A 15663-nucleotide genomic window follows, 5' to 3' on the forward strand; every position below is an offset into this window, starting at 1 on the left:
TCAGGCTTCTTTGATGTCGTGTTCTAGTTGCGAATCGTTTCGCGAACTGGACTCCATCTTCATGATCTAGTACTGTGAGAAGTGGCGTGTCGATTGAAAGTCGAACTATTACCATTTAGGGTTATCTGAACAAGTCGACGAGCAAAATCGAAATGACGTTGATACCCAAAATAGTCATTGCTCATTCGTGCAGATAGTACACATTCCTCGCATTCCTGTGGAATGTTCGCAACATTCCAACCACATGGTTCTTTCTTTCATTTCTCTTATCCTCCGTAACTTAGTGAAGGTCACTTGAGATCTTGGCGCCATCAGCTTACTGCAAACACTTGCATTTAGAAGGCAAGCAACATCGTAACGGTCTATAACTCAAGGTTGCTGAAATTCCTTGCTAGGGCTTCGCAGGTTTACGTATAGCTGCTTCTGAACTAAACCTTCTTTCAGTTATTTTCCGTCCGCAACCAGGTAATCATAATTGTAAACTAAAAGCATTATTACTTTCAATTATAGTAAATGTAAAAGTGTAAACAAAAAGAATGCTAGACTTTGTAAGCAAAATTGCAACGGTGCCGAAAGCTTTTGATTTTGCTTTCTGATAAATTTTGCCATGAATACTGTATGATTGTCACAAGTACGACCGGTACCGGTAACTGAAACGTTTTTCTCTAGTTCATTCCCCATTTAAAGTGACCCGTCTTCCCCTGAACGTTGTTCGAGTTTCACATTCGACGGTAGAACGTCAGGTGCTAACTTTAACTGCCACGATAATTTAAAAGCTGGACATATTCGGTTCTTTTATTTACGGGTTTTAAAACTTAATTTTTGGCCTCGTGATGTGGATTCCTTTTGACAATATCTGGATACAAAATATTGAGTTGAAAGTTGTTGTCCTGCTCATCTGTAACATGAATTCGGGAGTACTCGCTAAAATAGGAATTCCTTTCTGGATGCCTTTTAAGGTAATTCTCGTGACGCCAATTCCATGCTACTGCGATGTACCAGGAGGCAGAGGTGGCGCCGAATGCCTAAGATTTTCACCTGAAGCGGTGTAACGCCGCATTCTTCAACGGCTGAGTCACGAATAATCTACGACAATCCAAAGTTCCATTGCAGTCAATCGAAAGTCCCCTCCTCTTTCGGTTAACTGCAGCTAGTGCAGAGCGTTGCGCGAAAAAATGCGGAAGTGTTCGGAGAGGGGAGGCATCAGCCTTTCAAGGCCGATTCGTGAAGCTACTTGAACGGACGAGTAGGCGAACGTGAGCCGTGGGTCTTCTGATTGTTTCGATGGCATTCGTCGCGCTGTGTGGAATCAGCTGTAGGGCTAGCACCCACATACCTGAAATTCTTCGGGAAATCCCGTACCTGGCTTACCTTGCAGAATATGACAAGCCGAATCCTTTACGAAGGACAGCCTTTATTTCTTGCATCTTTCCACCATTCCTTCTATCCATGCTTTCTTTTTTCAACGTGGTTGCTCAAGATTGTTTCTTTTTATCCTCAGTTCTTTCTCAGTTGTTGTCTAATACCGGCATCACAGTTAGCCCGCGTCTCAAACGCCGCGTGGCAGTCGACCGCGACGTTCTTTCCCAATTTTGCTCAATCGCCCTTCCCCGCTGACTTGTGTGTCCTGTAGTGTGAACACGTAGCTCACTTCACTTTTTGTTTTTACTTAAAAAACAACAAAACACATTTAGTAAATTTTCGATGGTGTAAGATTGTCTCTTATGCCAACATAATCAACATTGAATTATAATTTACTGTTCGCCGTATTAGGTAGCGCGTAGTCGAAGGCCCTTTCAAGTTTCGTATTTTATGTGACTCGATCCACTCTGAGCGGCAACATCTGGATTACGCCGTTACATGGACTGCAATCTGCTTTAACCAAGGGAAGAGGTAATCAGACAACAACTTCAAGATCGTGGTTAAAAATTCCCACAATACGCATAACATATTTGCTAGGTAGCCTCTCCTAGGCTTTGTCTTGTTGACGTTTGGGTTCTTGGCTTCGGCAAAAGAAATTCTAGACAACGTCTTGGAGAGCGCTACTTAGCATATATCGAAAGTCAACCGGTACACGCATGTCTCATTCATTTCTTATGCAACGGGACAGTAATGAGCTTTTTACAGATACTTTATTTAATTTCTCTAGAACTTTTGAGGAAACGAGTGATACAGGTAATTTATTGAAAGAAATAGTCTTCGTAGTTTACTTAAAATACGTATGGCTACAATTATATAGTTGCAGTTTTTCACTGTTAATAGACTTGCTTGTGGCTTAAGTTCGTCCCATGTTTCTCCTCAGTTCACTTCGGTTGAATTTCCGCGCTCAGAATAACTATCACAGTTTACCGTCTATTAGTGAACTACTAGAATTAACTTGTAATTGACGTCTAGGTATGGATCTCACTGTGCTTTGAGAGCTATCTCGGAGTGAAATTTCTTGGCAATGCTATCATGAATGCTTAATTAAAGGATGACCTTTTTGTCTACGCCCAAACGTGTACGAGGATGAAAAAAAAAAAAAAGGATTACATCATGGTGAAGTAGGTCTATTAGCCGAACAGGTCGTCATATGAAGACACAAACCCAGATATTAAAGGAAGGGAACTTTTCTTTATGCTGCATCCGCAAAACATAAAAAGCTTGAAGAGTTAGTCGTCTTTCTAACAATCTGAAGATCGGGAAAAGAATTAGGAAGCGTAAAGGTTTTTAAATTTATTTATATACAGTGCGTTCGATGAAGGAATGTATAAGTTGCATAAATATTATATTTGTTCTTTTAAGTTTATATTATGGTCTATAAAGCACACGACTTATTTCTAGTTTTCAGACACTTTATTTTTAGACAGCAGTAAGGAGGATCCAGCCCACAATCGAGTGGTCGCCAACTCTTTTCTAGGGTGAACCTCGAGAAAATTTTTCCGTATTTTTTTTTCCATTTCCGTGATTTCCGTAAATATCCGTAATTTCTAGTTTTTCCCAAAATACCGTAAATTCCGGAATCCCCGTACTTTTCCCTAAATTTCCGCGGTTTCCCTATTTTTCCGTGATTTCTCTATTTTTCCGTAATTTCTACTACTACCCACCGGATAAACCAAGAGAAAGTGGAATCAAATTAAAGAAAATGATTTCATTTTATTTTATTTATAATTTCAAGCCGCATTAATTGTAAAAAAATTGGGGTAGGCGGGCAGAATAAGGTATAATGGGGGTTGTAATCGGGGCTGTCGGGTCGAAATACTCGTTCGATTAGGTTTTATCATAAGTCGATTAGTTGCAATCGGGGTTGCATCGCTGATTACGTACCCCGATTGAGCCCCGAAAGCTCCAACCCGATGCCCCGAAATGTGAACCCCGATTGGAAAAAAAGCGCCCCGATATGCTCGTGGTTGATCCCTAGTTGTTATACCCAGAGTTGCCGCGATCGATTTAATGATCGAGATCGATTGATCGATCGATCGAGATTTTTGCGATCGAGATCAATCGATTGATCAAACCGATTTATCAGGATCGAGATCGAGATCGAAAGGGGTTGAACGAAATCGATCTCGACTGTGGTGACACCTAGTGGCGGATACAGAAAGTTTTTAAAACATTCATTAATCAGACGACATAAAACTTTTTTCAGATAGTAGACGAACTTCGCGTGTTTTTTTTTCTCTATAGAGCAGTAAAACATCCTGCGTTGCGCGTTTTTCACAAATGCGAAAATCTCATTTGTGTCCAAGTTGGTCTGCTGCGGCTGCAGCGTTTTATGGAGAAACCATCTTCTTCACGTTAAAAATTAAGTTTTCATAACTATAATTTAGATTTCCCCCTTTTTTTCCTAGAAGTGGGTACCCTATTCATCTTTTCATTTCCTAATTTTTTTTTCTAGCTCCAGTTCTATCTACTTTATTTTTATTTTATTTTTGTTTGTAAGTTGCTCGTCTCTTTTAGCCGAAGAATTTCGTTTGCTGCCCGAAATTCGTCTGCTACAAGGGGATGAACAACAAACCATTCACAAACAATAGCTAAATAAAAATAAACCAGATAGAACGAGGGCTAGAAAAAAAAATTGGGAAATGAAAAATAAATAGGGTACCCACTACTAGGAAGAAAAGGGGGAAAATCTTAATTATATTTATGAAAACTTATTTTTTAACATGAAGAAGTTGGTTTCTCCATAAGACGCTGCAGCCGCAGCAGACCAACTTGGACACAAATGAGATTTTCGCATTTGTGGAGAACGTGCAACGTAGGATGTTTTACTGCTCTATTCCTAATTCTTGCTCATTTATACATTATTAATTTATATTTATATTTCCATTAGAAGTATAATAGTGGTCTACCTTCTTCAGCAGCTTGTGAGAGATTATGCAGTACGGCAGGCTTAATTTTCACTTCTAAGAGATGCAAGCTATCTAATTTGAATTTCAATATGTTGCTGTTTTTGAAGTTAAATGGCTCCTGCTGTCGTGAGTGGGAAAAAAAATCCTCAAAAACGTCTGGTAACCCCACTAAATAATGCTGTTTATTGCTGTGTAATTGCTGGAAAGATTCAAACAGAAATACAATGATAAAAATTTAACGCGATCGATTCGATCGATTTCGATCATCGATCGATCATTTCATTTTTGATCAATCGAAACGATCGAAACGGTCAAAATTTTTTTTGATCGAGATCGAGATCAATCGATCGCGAACTAGTGATCGAACGGCAACTCTGTTTATACCTTAGTTGTTTAAGGATAGTGATCATATGAGACGCCAGATTTAGTTCATCCTTCCGAAAAAACAGAAAATGCCCAATTTTTCATAGCGCCATTTTCAAGTATTTAAGTCGTCTGCTATATTTGTTATCTAGCGACTACAGAGTTGCCATATAGCTACACAAGAAAAGAATGTTTCCAAATAATGGCGGTTTGTAAAAAAATATACGAAATTACCAACAGTCCACGAGTAATTCACCTGTAATAAACCTGAATTTGTTAAAATTAACTAAATAATCATCCAAAACACTTTATCGGACGTTTTAAGAACACTTGTTTTCATTTCCGTAATTTCTTTAAATTTCCGTGATTTCCCAAAATTTCCAAAATTTCTACCACTTTTCCCTTTTCCCGCTTTTTCTCAAGGGGTGGACCTGGAGAAATAGAATCGGCGACCAATCGGCCACAATCGCATGCTGCCATCCATTTACATTAGCCTAAAACAAATGATACCACATTTTATCAAAACAAAATGTATGTACAGTGGGTACCGAAAGTATCCGTACGGCTGAGAGGATCAGTAGGGAAAACGCGTTTTTCAAAACGCTCCCATAAATAGAATTCTCGGTGGAATTCAATAAAAAAATTTCGTAAGGTTAATATTAGGGTGGGGTTTCACGTGATTTTTTTAAAGAATTTTTCAACAACGCGATATGTGGTTTGTATCGCGTTCCAAAAGTATCCGTTCGGCCGAGAGGCCTAGTAGGGAATGGGCTTACTTTGGAAGCCTGTTATTCGGTAACTACCTAATATTATAGGGTGGAAAAGTTCTTAAAAAAAAGAGCTGCATTAGCTCTATATGTGATTATCAGAACATATTTTTTGAGTTTCATTTATAGTAATGAAATTCAATATGAAAACACGGATTATAATTTTTCCGTTTTTTCTCCCTCGATTCCCCTTCACCAGTGTTGCCATATCCCAAAATCATTACCCTTTCTCTTTTTTTCTTCCGACGGAAAAAAGATTGCCGTCCCCCCATGAATGCGGAAGAAAATTAGAGAAAGGGTAATGATTTTGGGATATGGCAACACTGGTGAAGGGGAATCGAGGGAGAAAAAACGGAAAAATTATAATCCGTGTTTTCATATTGAATTTCATTACTATAAATGAAACTCAAAAAATATGTTCTGATAATCACATATAGAGCTAATGCAGCTCTTTTTTTTAAGAACTTTCCCACCCTATAATATTAGGTAGTTACCGAATAACAGGCTTCCAAAGTAAGCCCATTCCCTACTAGGCCTCTCGGCCGTACGGATACTTTTGGAACGCGATACAAACCACATATCGCGTTGTTGAAAAATTCAAAAAAAAAATCACATGAAACCCCACCCTAATATTAACCTTACAAAATTTTTTTATTGAATTCCACCGAGAATTCTATTTATGGGAGCGTTTTGAAAAACGCGTTTTCCCTACTGATCCTCTCAGCCGTACGGATACTTTCGGTACCCACTGTAAATGTACTGCTCCCTTGTACCTAGGGAGCAGGAACAATTACCGAAGGCCACCAACGTTAGCAAGGAAACAACATGGTATTAAAACCAATATATTCTGGTATTTAATATTCTGGCGCGTCAGTACTTTACGTGTCCATTCTTGAGCTTTTCCTCAAAAGCATGGGGGGAATCAAGGCTTTACCGTCATTGCGTATTTAATTTTTATATTTTGATCAATGCGGTTTAATCCCTTTTATATATATTTTTTAACTTTTATGTACTATTTATGTAAGAAATGCATGTTTTTCAAATTTTTTAAAATAAAATGTTGAAAGGACCTGAATCGGATGTTGATTTGTGGAATTTTACAAATATGCCTACAAGATTTGATTTCAAAAGAATAATTATGGCAAAAGAAAAACCATTAGTATTATTATTAAAATTAATAAATTGCTATATTTTGCTTAAGTTTTGATGAGCTTGTGGTTGTCCTCAATAAAGCTAGTTGGACGATATTTGGAAAATTCGGAAGAATTGCATACTGGCTTTGGGCAACCTTTTCTTTAAGCGCTGATCGGAAAGATATCACGGGATTATTTACTATAGACCAAGATCGGATGCTGAGTTGCCAAGGCTGAATTCCGACCTGGGGTATTTGTCCTCTCGGGCCCTATAGGAGGGAAATGAAAAATAATATATTTAATTAAGTTGTAGTTAGTTTTATTACAAAATCTTTTGGAATCGTGTGCTATACCTCTGTGCTGATATAATACAAAAAATTTTATCTCCAAAAAAGCTGTTATTTTTCGTGTTGTGGAAAGGTAAACAAGTACCTTTCAAAAAGTTTCCTGGAAAAATAACAGCTTTTTTGGAGATAAAATCCCCAGTTTACACGCGATAATTCCCTCCAATTGACAACCAATCAAAACCCGGCTGGAACCCCTGGGGAAACAATAAACATTTTGGGGCCCATAATCACGGGATAGCCTTCAATCTTTCCCAAGGAAAATATCTCAGGGATAAATTCTAAATTTCAACTTGTACCATGGCCAAGTAATGTATCCTGCACAAAAATCCGAACACCGATTTAAATGTTGAAAGCCACCTATTGGCGGGGTAACGGGTTTTTTGTTGTTGTTTGTTTAATAGGTAGTGTAGACGGGGTGATGGACACGACGGGACAGGGTTGGGAAAGTCTACATCTTGCTTCTTTTCTTCAGGTCAAGTAACAGGTCAGGTCATTTTTGAAACCCTTACGGGGTGTGTTTTTTTAAGCGACATTTGGAAATGTTGAGGTAAGGCTTTGAAACATTCCTTACTCAAAAAATTTAGCTAGCTGCTTGTGCGGGGTTGTGCAAGTGTAAATTATTATTGTAATCAATGCTGAAAAAGATAATAACTTTTTCATTTTTTTCTAGATAGCGTTAACGTACTTCTGGTTTATGTGTTACACCCACGAGGAAACCAGACGGTAGCTGGATATTGGCAATAGGTGGACGGTGGTGTCCTGGGGTAGGAAATGCCTAGAGGTTGCCGTTCAGACCGTTATCGGACTGTTGGAACCAATCGGAGGCCCCGGGACAACTGTGGAAATTGACAAATCCATGTTTGGAAAGCGTAAGTTACAAGTTGTTCTATTACATTGGCGGTTGTTTTTATTACGCTTATTTTCAGGTAAGTACAATCGTGGCAAAAGGCGGGACGGATTTTGGGTGTTTGGAGGGGTTGAGCGGTGATCCAACCGCTGCTTTATGGTTCCCGTGAAAAATAGAAAGGCGTCAACGCTCATCCCTCTTATAAAACATTTCAATCTTCCGGGTACCACAATCTTGTCCGATTGTTTGCTAGCATACCGGAAATTGAAGTAAGTACAAGTAGTTATTTTTACTTACGTTTTTATTAACTATTTTTATTATTAGCCTTCTTGGATACGAACATGGAACCGTAAAGTCGTGAACCACTCTCAGTTTTATAAGGATCCTGTAATGGGCGTGCATACAAACACCGTAGAGGGAATGTGGGCGCATTCAAAGCGTTCGTTAATCACGTAATTTATTATATTTAATACCGTTTTAAAGCATAAAGTTAACGTTCTTAATTTTTTTATAGTGGTGGAAGACCGAAGAGGCCCAGTATGGGTACCTTGCCACCTTTATGCTTAAGCGAAAGCTAGCAGAGGAGGAGAGGGACCAATTCGTGAGTTTTCTTCGTCTAGCCCACGATTGCGTGGAAAAGGAGTATCCCATTGGAGACCACGACCTGCTCCTACCAGAGGAATCTGAATCAGAAAACTATTCATCAGAATCCGATTCTGATGATGACGTTGATGATTACAGAGACCTCTTGGAGGAGTGGGCTGGTGGTTATGACCTCTCTTTCGAGTTTCCGGATACCCTTTCCGCCAACGAACGCTGACAGCTACACATCTTGTGTGATGAGTTGGGTCTTCAGATCTCAGATGAGGATAAACGTCACGCGGCTTTTCCCTGCTACCTTTGTAGCAATGGAGGACAATGCCTCAGGTGAATCCTCCAGCATCCTCACTGCTGATCCCACACTCGCACTCGCTGCCGATCCCACACCAGTATCCACTGCTGATCAATGTCACGCTGCCGCTTCCGCTTCCACTCCCGCACCAACCTCCGCTCCTGCACCGGAGGATACCACTCCTGGTCCCGTTAGAGCTAGCGAGAGAAAAAGATTTTTACCATCCCACCTGGACGACTACATTGTTAAAGTCCCTAAACTCCCCATCCCCCAAAGAGTGAGGGGAGTGGAAATTCAAAAAAATTTATTTATTTTTGCATTCTCTATCCCTTCTTCACCTCCGACCTTCCACCCACCATTCTACCACTCTACTCCCGTAGTTCTTTCATTTCTTCTCCCACTTACCGTAAAGGTCATCAAGTTTACTCACGGTCAGTCACGTGAAGATGATGTTCCATCAACCTCCATTTTCACATTTTTATCGACAAAATGCTACAATATTTATTTATGAGATTTGAACCATGCAGGACGCGTCGTTATGTCAAGGGTGGTAGCTATAACCCCAACGTCACAGAACACTGTTTATGTGTGTCAGTATTCTAATATGTCTATATCCCAAAATTTGGCACGAAAATAATATGTTGCCTTTATACGACAACAATTTTCGCAACGTGTTATTCTGTAGCCAAGCTGAGGCTAACGACGCAGGGGTTGAAGACTTGAAAACCGTACTGAAGATTTCACCGCCGTGGCCACAGGACTTGTCGAATAATGACCAGGCGCACACTCTAAGGGAGGAATATCTCAAGAGGACGTATAACCGATTGAGACCATCTCCGCAGCAGTGCCAAAGTGCGAGGGTACTCTACGACTCCTGCGGCTGGTCCCAACCATCAGAGGACCAGATGAACTTCCTTAATCGTTCGCCAACCCAACAAGAGCTTGAAGCTAAGCTTCGCCAGGCTACCAACACATCCCCAGGGGTTGATGGCCTAGAATACCGTCATCTTAGAGCCATCGACCTCAACTGCATTCTGCTGGAAGAAGTTTGTAAAATGGTTTGGAAGCTAGCGATTCCTAATTGTTGGAAGACATCGCGAACTTTCCCCATTTTCAAGAAAAGGGACACTAGCGACTATTCCAACTTTAGACCAATATCCCTTCTTCCTACCATTTACAAACTGTTCTCGAGAGTTATCAGCCAGAGAATAACGCAAGTCGCTTCAGACCTTGGCTGGTTATATCCCGAGCAAAAGGGTTTCCTCCCGGGGGTCCATGGTATTCAGCAACATACACAGCTCTTACAGACGGTTGTCGAGGAGACAAAGACCAAACGAAAGCACATGTCTATAGCATTGCTGGACATGTGCAACGCGATTGGATCTGTGCCTCACGCTATTCTGAATGAGCTGTTCACATCACTTCCAATACCAGAGGACCATACGAGTCTCTTTGTGAATTCCTGATTTCTCTGGACTATCTATTCGGCTTGGAAACATCAAATGTACATCAATTTGGTTGACGTACGAAGCTAAGGTTATCCCCTCTCTTCCCGTATAAACTCCCTACCCAGTAGATTAGTAGACTTTTTCCCATTTATTTTATTTATGTAATTTTAGTAATATTTTAAAATGCACCTACCCCATACATGTTTATTCCCCTTCCGGAAACCCCTCCATAAACCTAACAACTAGACAATATGAGATTAGCGTTATTTGGCTCGCTCGTGAAAACCACGGCATATGCTGACGACATTGCCATGGTTACAAATTCTACCTCCGAGCTCCAAAATATTTTAAACGTTTTTACCCTCACCGCAAACACCTTGGGGCTGCAATTTAATGCCGGAAAGTGTGCTTGCCTGGTCTTCGACAAAGGCAAGCCGTCTGACGCCCAGTGCCGAATTGGTGATCAATTAATTCGGTGTTTGGGTCCAGACGACCAAGAAACATATCTGGGTACACCGATCGGCGGAAAATTGCGGTACCGACCACCAACTGACCTTATCCCTAACCTCGACAAGATTGCCGCCTTCCATCTCGCACCATGGCAAAAACTTGAAATCTTCCGTAGCCACCTTCTTCCATCCCTTTCCCATCACCTCGCTTCGAGTCGGGTCCTGAAAGACTGCCTTACCCAACTGAACACTGAGTGTAGGAAATTTCTAGGCCTTATTTGCAACCTTCCCAATCACGCAACGGTCCCGTTTTTCTACGCGGACCGTCGGGTTGGGGGCCTAGGAACATGCCGCCCCACTGATGATGCTTATATCTGGACCATCGCCAGGGCTTTATTCTTCTTCTTCTTCTTCTACTACTTCTTCTTCTTCTGATAGCTGAAGCAAAAGCTTTGCTGTCGGAAAACGTTATTAATTAAATGTAAAGTGCTTTATTGAGTTTGTTGATGAAAAGCGTAATTTTTCATTATGGTACAACTTTTATATATAAGTCAGGATGGCCGAGCGGTCTAAGGCGCCAGACTTAAGGATCAAATCCCAATCCTGACAGTTTCTTCTCTTGGAAAATGTACTTCCGGAGTAGATTTTTCATACGAGTCTCTTACTATAATAATAAGCGATGGTGGTATAGTGGTTAGCATGGATGCCTTCCAAGCAATCGACCCGAGTTCGATTCTCGATCATTGCAATAAATTATTTATCTAATTTGGAAAATCATGAATATTTAGGAGCGAAGTCCGCCACCTGTTGTCTAAAATTACATACGTTATGAGCAAGAATGAATAAAGTATGGAAAAAACTACGAGGAAAATGTCTGATTCCTCGGTAGGCCAGGTCAGAAACATGAAGTATTAATGGAGATAAATATAATATATGCAATTAATCTGTTCCCAATACATGACAAATTCTTTATGTTTATTCCCATACCGGGAATTGAACCCCGGGCCTCCTGGGTGAAAGCCAGGTATCCTAACCACTAGACAATATGGGATTAGCCTCAATAAATTTTACGATAAACACTTAGTTTCTTTATCTTTATCTTATTTCTCCCTTCCGGAAACCCCTCCATAAAAACTAACCACTAGACAATATGGGATTAAACCATATATTACCATATTTTTAACCTGGCTTCCGAGCCCCTCGTCAGGGCCGGAAAGTCCAATATTAACCCCGGATTTTTATTATTTGGCTCGCTCGTGAAAACCACGGCATATGCTGACGACATTGCCGTGGTTACAAATTCTCCTTCCGAGCTCCAAAATATTTTAAACGTTTTAAACCACACCGCTAACACCTTGGGACTGCAATTTAATGCCGGGAAGTGTGCTTGTCTGGTCTTTGACAAAGGCAAGCCGTCTGAGACCCAGTGCCGAATTGATAATCAATTGATTCGGTGCTTGGGTCCAGACGACCAAGAAACATATCTTGGTACACCGATAGGCGGAAAATTGCGGTTCCGACCACCAACTGACGTTATCCCTAACCTTGACAAGATTGCCGCCTCCATCCTTGCACCATGGCAAAAACTTGAAATTTTCCGTAGTCACCTTCTTCCCTCCCTTTCCCATCACCTCGCTTCGGATCGGGTCCTGAAAGATTCCCTTACCCAACTGGACACTGAGTGCAGGAAGTTCCTAGGCCTTATTTGCAACTTACCCAACCACGCAACTGTCCCCTTTTTCTATGCAGATCGGCGGGTTGGGGGCCTAGGAACATGCCGCCTCACTGATGATGCTGATATCTGGACCATCGCCAGAGCTGCTCAGCTCCTCACTTGTAGAGATCCTACAGTGAGGAATGTTTGCCGAGAGCAGCTCCACGACACCATTCGGCGAGGGTTAAGAACTGAGCATCCAGGAGTGTTACCAGTTGGGGAATATCTTTCAGGATCCATGGATGGGGGGCTCTACAGACTGAGGTACGCGGAGGCAGGGTCTAACCTTTGGACTCTTGCCCGCCAAGCTGCCAAACGACTGGGAGTGCGGATTGATGTATCCGGCGACGAAAATTTAAGAATTGTCGCCGATGACGTCTCCGTAAGCCCAGTTAAGGCAGTCCGCGGACTTCGGAAAGTAGCACGGCAGCGCTATACCAGGAACCTGCTCACCGACAAGAGCCACCAGGGAGTTGTAGCCCATTGCCTCTCCCTGGAAGGAACATCGAAAGACATGGCTCGCCTGGTATCCTGCCGTACGCCCCTCTCCTTTCGCGACTGGAGATACCTTCACAGAGCCCGGCTCGACATCCTCCCTCTTCGGGGGCACTCGTGGTTTTGCTCTCAGGAGCAGGATACGAGTTGTCGACGATGTGGGAAGGAAAACGAGACTGGGTATCACGTTCTTAATCACTGTGAAGAAGGTCTCCAGTTAGCCACCAAGAGGCACAACACCGTCCAAGATCTCCTGGAAACGCTGCTTGTCAAGCAAGGCCACGATGTCACTGTCAACAAAGCCATCCCCGGGCAACGCCTAAGACCAGATGTTGAATTAACATTATCTGGTTGCCGGGTGATGGTTGACGTCGTGGTCTGCTATGACCAACCAGGGAGCATGGAGAATGCCTACCAGCGAAAGATTGCTAAATATTCTTCCCTTGGTAGGATTCTCCCCCTGGTTATCGGGTCCCTTGGATCATGGAACCCCAGGAATGAAGAAATTCGCTCGATACTTGGTATCGATGGACGGTCCTGGGGTGCATTTCGAATCAAGGCCCGATTAGCAGCAATCCAGGGATCAATGGAAATGGTGTGTGCCCACTTCCACTACGGTGCAACAAACCCCGAAGACGAGGAAAACCCCCAAGTCCCGTAGATTCCCCACTCTCAGTAGAATAGTTTTTTTTTAGTCAATTTTATTTAATTGTATTTTGTTTTAAATATATTTTTGTACTTTTCCCTTATTTTAATACATTTTAAAATGAACCCTTTTAATACAAGTTTCTTCCCTTTTGGAAAATACCCTTAAAGCCTTACCACTAGACAATATGGGATTAGCCTCAATAAATTTTACGATAAACACTTAGTTTCTTTATCTTTATCTTATTTTTCCCTTCCGGAAACCCCTCCATAAAAACTAACCACTAGACAATATGGGATTGGCGTCAATAATTTTTACGATAAACGCTTAGTTGAAACTAACCCTTTACTTTTTAAACAACCCATGCCTTGCTTTACAAAGCCATGCCCGGACATTTAAGAGACCAGATGTTGTTGAATTTCTATTGTCTGGTTCCCGGTGTGACGGTAGAAGCCGCCGCCACCGCAGCCGCAGCCATATTCTTCTTCTTCTTCTTCTACTACTTCTTCTTCTTCTGATAGCTGAAGCAAAAGCTTTGCTGTCGGAAAACGTTATTAATTAAATGTAAAGTGCTTTATTGAGTTTGTTGATGAACAGCGTAATTTTTCATAATGGTACAACTGATATAAATAAGTCAGGATGGCCGAGCGGTCTAAGGCGCCAGACTTAAGGATATAAATCTTACTTCACAAAAGCATCTGAATTCTGGTCTTCAATGAAGGCGTGGGTTCAAATCCCACTCCTGACAGATTGTTCTCTTGGAAAATGTGCTTCCAGAGTAGATTTTTCATACGAGTGTCTTACTGTAATAATAAGCGATGGTGGTATAGTGGTTATCATGGTTGCCTTCCAAGCAATCGACCCGAGTTCGATTCTCGGTCATCGCAACAAATTGTTTACCTAATTTGGAAAATCATGAATATTTAGGAGCGAAGTCCGCCACCTGTTGTCTAAAATTACATACGTTATGAGCAAGAATGAATTAAGCATGGAAAAAACTACGAGGAAAATGTCTGATTCCTTGGTAGGCCAGGTCAGAAACATGAAGTATTAATGGAGATAAATATGATATATGCAATTAATCTGTTCCCAATACATGACAAATTCTTTATGTTTATTCCCATACCGGAAATTATACCCGGGCCTCCTGGGTGAGAGCCAGGTATCCTAACCACTAGACAATATGGGATTAGCCTCAATAAATTTTACGATAAACACTTAGTTTCTTTATCTTTATCTTATTTTTCCCTTCCGGAAAACCCCTCCATAAAAACTAACCACTAGACAATATGGGATTGGCGTCAATAATTTTTACGATAAACGCTTAGTTGAAACTAACCCTTTACTTTTTAAACAACCCATGCCTTGCTTTACAAAGCCATGCCCGGACATTTAAGAGACCAGATGTTGTTGAATTTCTATTGTCTGGTTCCCGGTGTGACGGTAGAAGCCGCCGCCACCGCAGCCGCAGCCATATTCTTCTTCTTCTTCTTCTACTACTTCTTCTTCTTCTGATAGCTGAAGCAAAAGCTTTGCTGTCGGAAAACGTTATTAATTAAATGTAAAGTGCTTTATTGAGTTTGTTGATGAACAGCGTAATTTTTCATTATGGTACAACTGATATAAATAAGTCAGGATGGCCGAGCGGTCTAAGGCGCCAGACTTAAGGATATAAATCTTACTTCACAAAAGCATCTGAATTCTGGTCTTCAATGAAGGCGTGGGTTCAAATCCCACTCCTGACAGTTTCTTCTCTAGAAAAATGTGCTTCCGGAGTAGATTTTTAATACAAGTGTCTTACTGTATTAATAAGCGATGGTGGTATAGTGGTTAGCATGGTTGCCTTCCAAGCAATCGACCCGAGTTCGATTCTCGATCATCGCAACAAATTATTTATCTAATTTGGAAAATCATGAATATTTAGGAGCGAAGTCCGCCACCTGTTGTCTAAAATTACATACGTTATGAGCAAGAATGAATTAAGTATGGAAAAAACTACGAGGAAAATGTCTGATTCCTCGGTAGGCCAGGTCAGAAACATGAAGTATTAATGGAGATAAATATGATATATGCAATTAATCTGTTCCCAATACATGACAAATTCTTTATGTTTATTCCCATACCGGGAATTGAACCCGGGCCTCCTGGGTGAGAGCCAGGTATCCTAACCAAGTAGTATTCTGCCAAACCCCGTGGAGAGCAGGCGTGTTTTTAAAAAGCTCTGGTTTTTA

General features: G+C 41.2%; 1 long non-coding RNA gene and 5 other non-coding genes across 6 annotated transcripts; 5 read left to right on the forward strand and 1 right to left on the reverse strand.

Annotated features, from left to right (window-relative positions):
- Positions 1–281: 281 nt before the first annotated feature.
- Positions 282–9335, forward strand: LOC116922513. The gene is made up of 7 exons (XR_004394085.2): positions 282–465; positions 960–1709; positions 1774–1893; positions 7612–7810; positions 7868–8057; positions 8113–8240; positions 8303–9335. It is a non-coding gene; the product is annotated as an uncharacterized LOC116922513 (long non-coding RNA).
- A 2220-nt stretch (positions 9336–11555) lies between these two features.
- On the reverse strand, positions 11556–11628 carry Trnae-uuc. The gene has a single exon. It is a non-coding gene; the product is annotated as a tRNA-Glu (tRNA).
- Positions 11629–14065: 2437 nt separating this feature from the next.
- Positions 14066–14180, forward strand: Trnal-uaa. The gene is made up of 2 exons: positions 14066–14103; positions 14136–14180. It is a non-coding gene; the product is annotated as a tRNA-Leu (tRNA).
- A 67-nt stretch (positions 14181–14247) lies between these two features.
- Positions 14248–14319, forward strand: Trnag-ucc. The gene has a single exon. It is a non-coding gene; the product is annotated as a tRNA-Gly (tRNA).
- Positions 14320–15062: 743 nt separating this feature from the next.
- On the forward strand, positions 15063–15177 carry Trnal-uaa. The gene is made up of 2 exons: positions 15063–15100; positions 15133–15177. It is a non-coding gene; the product is annotated as a tRNA-Leu (tRNA).
- A 67-nt stretch (positions 15178–15244) lies between these two features.
- On the forward strand, positions 15245–15316 carry Trnag-ucc. The gene has a single exon. It is a non-coding gene; the product is annotated as a tRNA-Gly (tRNA).
- The last annotated feature ends 347 nt before the right edge of the window (positions 15317–15663 follow it).

Source organism: Daphnia magna, linkage group LG5, assembly GCF_020631705.1.
Source record: "Daphnia magna isolate NIES linkage group LG5, ASM2063170v1.1, whole genome shotgun sequence".
In the NCBI taxonomy this organism is placed as follows: domain Eukaryota; kingdom Metazoa; phylum Arthropoda; class Branchiopoda; order Diplostraca; family Daphniidae; genus Daphnia; species Daphnia magna.